General features: G+C 41.5%; 1 protein-coding gene across 1 annotated transcript in view; it reads right to left on the bottom strand.

Annotated features, from left to right (window-relative positions):
* Nucleotides 1-5,845, bottom strand: part of LOC101853024 (DNA-binding protein RFX6) — a gene marked incomplete in the record, with an annotated part of 90,512 nt that overhangs the window by 22,869 nt on the left and 61,798 nt on the right.

The following is a 5,845-nucleotide window of genomic DNA, read 5'->3' as shown; positions in this document are numbered from 1 at the left end:
GGTCGCTACCCGGAATCGAACCCGGGACTTTGAATGAGAGGCCAACACCTTAACCTCTAGGCCACGAGAGCCCCAACATTGTTATTTAGATCTAGTTGCGATTATATTATTATACAGTTCCCATGAAATATCTTACGGGTTTTTATACTATGAAAGGGTAGCCTAAACAGTAGAACAAAAACAAAACAAAAACAAAAACAAAAACAAAACAGAACAAAAACAAAACGTATGAACTCAATCACCACGTTTTATTTTCTCATTCTGAAGTAAATTTTTCAAGAGCCTAAGTGGCATGAGCTTAGTTCCTGTAATAGACCTATCAGACGCTTCGTAGTCTGACGATGAGGGTGTGTCTAATATTAGACGCATAATAGCGAAACTGTGTTTTTTATGTCTTAAGGAAAGAAATAAGCAACAAGTAAAATTGCTTAAAAAAGTAATCAAGAGTGCAGAAGAAAATAAAATTCCCATAGAGACGCAATGTTTTTCTGTAGAAGAAGTCTAAATAAAAAACCCCCCAAATTTTAAAGACACGGGAGTGGGCGCTATAGAAATGATCTTCATTATTGTTATTATTAGATACTGTTAAGAGCTCGACAAAAACAGAAAACAAAATAAAAAAAAAGAATAGGGCTGGAATAAAAGACAAATTTTGTCTTTGACTTCCCGAACACTGAACTTTTCAGCACAGAAGTTCGTTATCAGAGTTGTTCTCTGACGACTGTTATCAACGTCCACTGCTTGTCTCGCCCAGCGATCTTCTGCGTCTTCGTCTGCAGTCTTACTTAACGGTACTGCATTTTACTAATATGTACTTCCTAAACATCTTGTTATGTCCGTCTAGAGTCTAGACTACTGACGAGAAATCCAGTAAAGGTAATCGATATTTCGTTGTTGTCTTTCCTCTGCTTTAATCTTTGTACGCGAAAATCTGGGCCCAATTATGTTCATTTTTCCCCCAAGTTTTTATTACATTATTCATACAGGTCTACATAAAAGTATATTTATTTTTGTTTGGTTTTGAGGGACGACAGCATAGATTTTAAGGGATTTTTGTTGGAGTTTCTTTACCTCTTTAATGAAGAATTGATTACAATTATTCTCATTTTTCTCGACCTTTTTCGCCTTCTTTTGCACAAGTAGGCTCTTACTGGTGAATGACTTGAGATTTTGTTCGCTATCGCTTTTTGCCATTTACCATGGGTACCAGTTTTGGTAAAAGTCTACTTCAACCCTCTATTTGAAACATATTTGACCTATTATTCACCCCCGGCCGCGGGCTCCACTCTCTGTCGGCCCAATATAGGCAGTAGCCGTGACAGTGTGCGCAACTATGCTTTTAACTTGTTTTGAGAATTGGGGTGGGTGGGGAGGGGGGATGGTTGAAGCTTGACTTTTACCCCTGAACCGATAATTAATTTGAAATTTGTATATTGTTCCGCGAACGTTTAGCACTTTTTAGACAAAAGGGTGGGAAGGAAGGATCCCTTGCCTTATATTGACGCATTCGCTGAGAAAGGACTTCTTGTTTTTGAAAGAACAACAGGAACATGCACCACGGATCAATTTACGTCGTAAACAACAGTCCCTTCACTGCACACTCTGCACAATATACATTCTTTGTCATGTTTAGGATTTGAAGCTTACGTCCGGAACGGCCGAGCCTTAAAGACTGATAGAACTCATCACGCTGCCAAAATTCAGGAAAGGCTCATCGAGGGTTCGAACCTGGCCACTGCATATGTCAACTAAAATGTATTGAGATGCGTACCCAACACAAACATTACATATTTTTCATTATTTATATTCTCATAATGTTTCTCTATTTGGTTTCATAAAGGGACGTTTACCCCTGTCACCCCCACCCACCCTTTCATGTATGTTGACTGACACACACTTCAAGGATTATAATTAATATCATATTGGAGAATGTAGAATCCTCTAGCGTGCTCTTTTGAATGTTCTGCTTTGATAATGACCGTCCCAATAGTATGTGTGAATTTTAGACTCCATACAACTTATTCTATTTACAGGACATATCACGTCACATAGTCTGAGATTTATTTTTATAAAAGCACACTACCCAGCCCAGCGCGCACGGCATAAGAAATACTATGAAGCAAAAATAATTGACAACAAGGCCAGAGGACTGCCAAAAAAATAAATGAAGATGAACGCAAAATTGTATCGGTTTAAGAATCATTTCAGTACTGTAAGATTATCTAATCAACGGGGTCCCCGAATTTAATGTCCATCTTTGACTGGACCATGCCAAATCAGCGGAGAGCCTTAAATGTTCCGCAAAACAATCCAAGTTCAGAACTTGGGTTCGAACCAGAACCACCTGCTCCCTTGTCCAGCATGATACCCACTAAGCTGACGGGGCGCGCGCCAGAAGAGACATGGCTTGAAGGAATCAAGGCTTTTTACCATTTCCCATTTAGACAGATCCCCGATCAGCAATAGAGACAGACGCCTAGTTTCTTCCCGCATCACGTCATGGGTAATATTCATGTATAATCAGTAGAATAAATGTAAAGTCAAGTTCATAACTCATCCTTACATTTAATGTCTGAATTAGGATGCAGACCCAAACAGACCAAGCACTGAAGAACAAGAAAACCATTTATTAGTCTGTTATCTTCTGAATTGAGAAGTCCGTAAAATTATTTTTAAGAATTCCAAAGGCCATGGAAGACACGACCGTAAAAACGTGAGAACAAGTCTCATTTCTTCAGTTGGACAACGGGTACAACCCGCCGTCTCATAGGATCACTGCCTCCCCCCCCTCCCCCCCTCCCTCACAGCCCCGTTGACACGTCGGAACCCCGAAAACAAGACATGGAGTTCTTCCCCAATTTGTCACGGCTCACAAAGTACACCAAGCCTAGCGTAGTCCGCCCTCCAAACCAGCCAAAACACGGATTTACACAAGGAAACTGATAATTCTTGAAACGATACAAGGCTTCCAGGTGATAAATTTCCCCGCGGGCTGGCTGTGCCACGTCTGTGGCGAGTCTGGTAGACAAACGTTAGAGAGAGCCCGCCGTGGCCCAGTGTTTACTCAGTGGGCAGCGGTCTCCTGTTTGCCGCCCTTGGGGCACCGACAGAATCTGAAAGCAGGGCCGATGATAAATGTCTTTCCTACGGGTGACGGACTCGGGCCAGGGGAGATAACCGTGACAAAAACACAATGGCGTCGGTCTCTTAGATCACAGCGCGTGGGAGCCGGAATGGGTGAGGGGGGCAGGGGCTGATAACTCACACAGTTCCGCGGCGTTTCGTCAGTCGTGTGGAGCGTTTTGTACGAGGCCTTAGCTTGTGAGTGAGATATTGATAAGAGGAGGGACCCATACTTAAACCAATGACTTTTATTCTATTGTAGTTTCCTCAGCCACTTATACCTATCCTTCAAATGGTAAATCCCTCTGGCCAAGAAAAAGCCCCTTTTTTAACCCCAAAACTCATTTCATGCAACTCCAGAAATAACCACCAAACAAATAGTATAATGTCGTCTACGTTTTTCTACCCAAGCCCAAAAGACGAAAGAAGCCATTCTTGTACGTTCAATGCTTTAAATTCACATGTAGCTCTTTCTCCTAAAAAGACGTCCCAAATACAATTATTTCGGTAAAAGTGAATCTGAGCTCTCCAATCGAAACTTACTTGACTAACTGCACACATTTGGGGTCGTCTCTCTCTTTGTGACCACAACTAGGTCGTTCTGGCGTCATGTGTGAAATATGCTCTTATATTATTTCAAGAATGTGTGGGGGTGGGCTTAAACTGAATTTTATCAAATGAAACTCCTTCACGGTCAGTCCTTGGAACATAGAGCAGAAATGGTAGTAAAAGAATATACAAGCATTACGGAAGTCGATGCTAACGTCGCCAAAGCTCTTTGTTAGTAGTCCCAAAAGATCGTTGTTCTTTCCGATTGAATGTTCTTCCTCAGAGGTTGTAGAAGGCCTTTTCTCAATTATGCACGAAACCCTACCTAGAATTTCCCATCCATATAAACCTTTTATACCTCACGTCCTATCTACTCCCAACGCCTCCCCACATCCCAAGAAAAAGTGCGTTACCATCTCCCCCACCTTCCGACACATTCACAACTTCGGGAACCCCCCCCCTCCCGCTCCCCCAATTCTGCAAACGTAAAGTCGTCTCATCGGTTTGAGAGCAACAAATGACATTTCCAAAATTCAAAATTCAAAATTTTAAAAACAAACAAAACAAATGGCTATAACTTCCATGCTCATGATCTAATATAAATGAAACAAAAGAATGCACTTTTCCTCCAGACCTGCCCCATGACACAAGTGACGCACCTGGTAGTGAAGTTGTTGAGCACCTACATCTCGAATACTATAATTACAAATTGCCCTAGATGTTTTTGTGCAGTCTGATTTTACATGTAAGTGGTGTAGACACAATGCGGAAAGAAGCATTGCAGGATATTGTAACAACAAGTTTGAGGGAGAGAGAGGCAGAGGCAGACAGAGGGAAAAGATACTGGACAAGATGACAACATAGCTCGGAGCAGCAAGAACAACAGACACCATTGCTGCAACGCAAGACAGAGTGAAGTGGAGGTCCATGATCGCCCACGCCCGTCGGCAAGGCACCTGATGATGATGATGATGGTATAGACTAGGATTCGCTCCTCTCGCAACCAAGTAATTTTATTTAAGATGTGAAATTTCCCACTGGACGTCCAATAATGATGTGGCCGAGACAAAGGTAGGAAGGGCAAAGAAAATCCAAATAGCCCAATGTAAGTCCAAACATATCCTTTAAACAATTCCGATTTGGGTCATTCACGCCGCAGTTCAAGACGATACCAACTGATCTGACGGCGCTTCCTTAATCCTCTGTCTTTGTCTATCTGTGCCCTTAGATATCAATTGCAATGCTAGCTGAGCATCATTATAACACCTCCCCCAAAAAAAAACCTCAACAAAAACAAACAAACAACACCCCTCCAAAACAAAACAAAACAACAATAACAACCCAACCAAGCAATCAACCTAATAAACAAAGGACCCCCCCCCCAATCAAAACAAATAAATAAACAGAAACTGTTTATTGACCCCGCAAGAGGTAGTAATCTGTTGTTTCTGATTCTTGATAAAGAATAAAAGAAAAAAACAACCCAACAAAACAACTACAGCAATAAATAGTGAGTAAAAAATTTAGTTTCAAAGTGCCTTAAAATTTGAAAAAAGAGGTCTGATCAGTGACCGAGAAACGCCTGCAGAGATCCCAACAAATAAAATATCAATTAAGATAATTTTTAAAAAATGATGTCCTTTCAGGACGCACAAAGTAATCCGTCATTCTTTGAGGAAGGTGTTCGTTTTCTAAAATTATTACTATCGTTTTTCCATTATTTTTCTTTTTCCTTTGGGGGGGGGGGTGATTGGAGGGGGTAGGGGAAGATGTAGTTCGAAAAAGAGTCCGTGGGCATCAGGGGAGAGGTTATCAAACTTCTGAAAAGGTGTCTCAGTCCGAGACCACACAGGTGAGTCTCAGAGAATGGAGGTGTCGGGCAAACCGGTTTGTACAGGCATTAGGAGTATCCAAGAAGGATTAAGGGTTTGGTGGTAGGTCTTGTTTTCGATGTTTGTCGACGATTATATGTTCCAGGGTGTGAAAATAGGACAGGCCTCCGAGCGGATCTTGTCGATCAGGATGACAATTGATAACAGTGAAGCTTTTAGAACTTGCACAAATATTTATTTTGGGTCAAACATAAATGTAAACGAATGGAAAAATAAGACAAAGAAATGTTGGTGTCGTTACTGTATATCATCCTCCTCCTCCTCCTCCTCCTCCTCCTCCT

Source organism: Aplysia californica, unplaced genomic scaffold (assembly GCF_000002075.1).
Source record: "Aplysia californica isolate F4 #8 unplaced genomic scaffold, AplCal3.0 scaffold00496, whole genome shotgun sequence".
Lineage (NCBI taxonomy): Eukaryota > Metazoa > Mollusca > Gastropoda > Aplysiida > Aplysiidae > Aplysia > Aplysia californica.
This window is presented reverse-complemented; position numbering and strand designations above follow the sequence as displayed.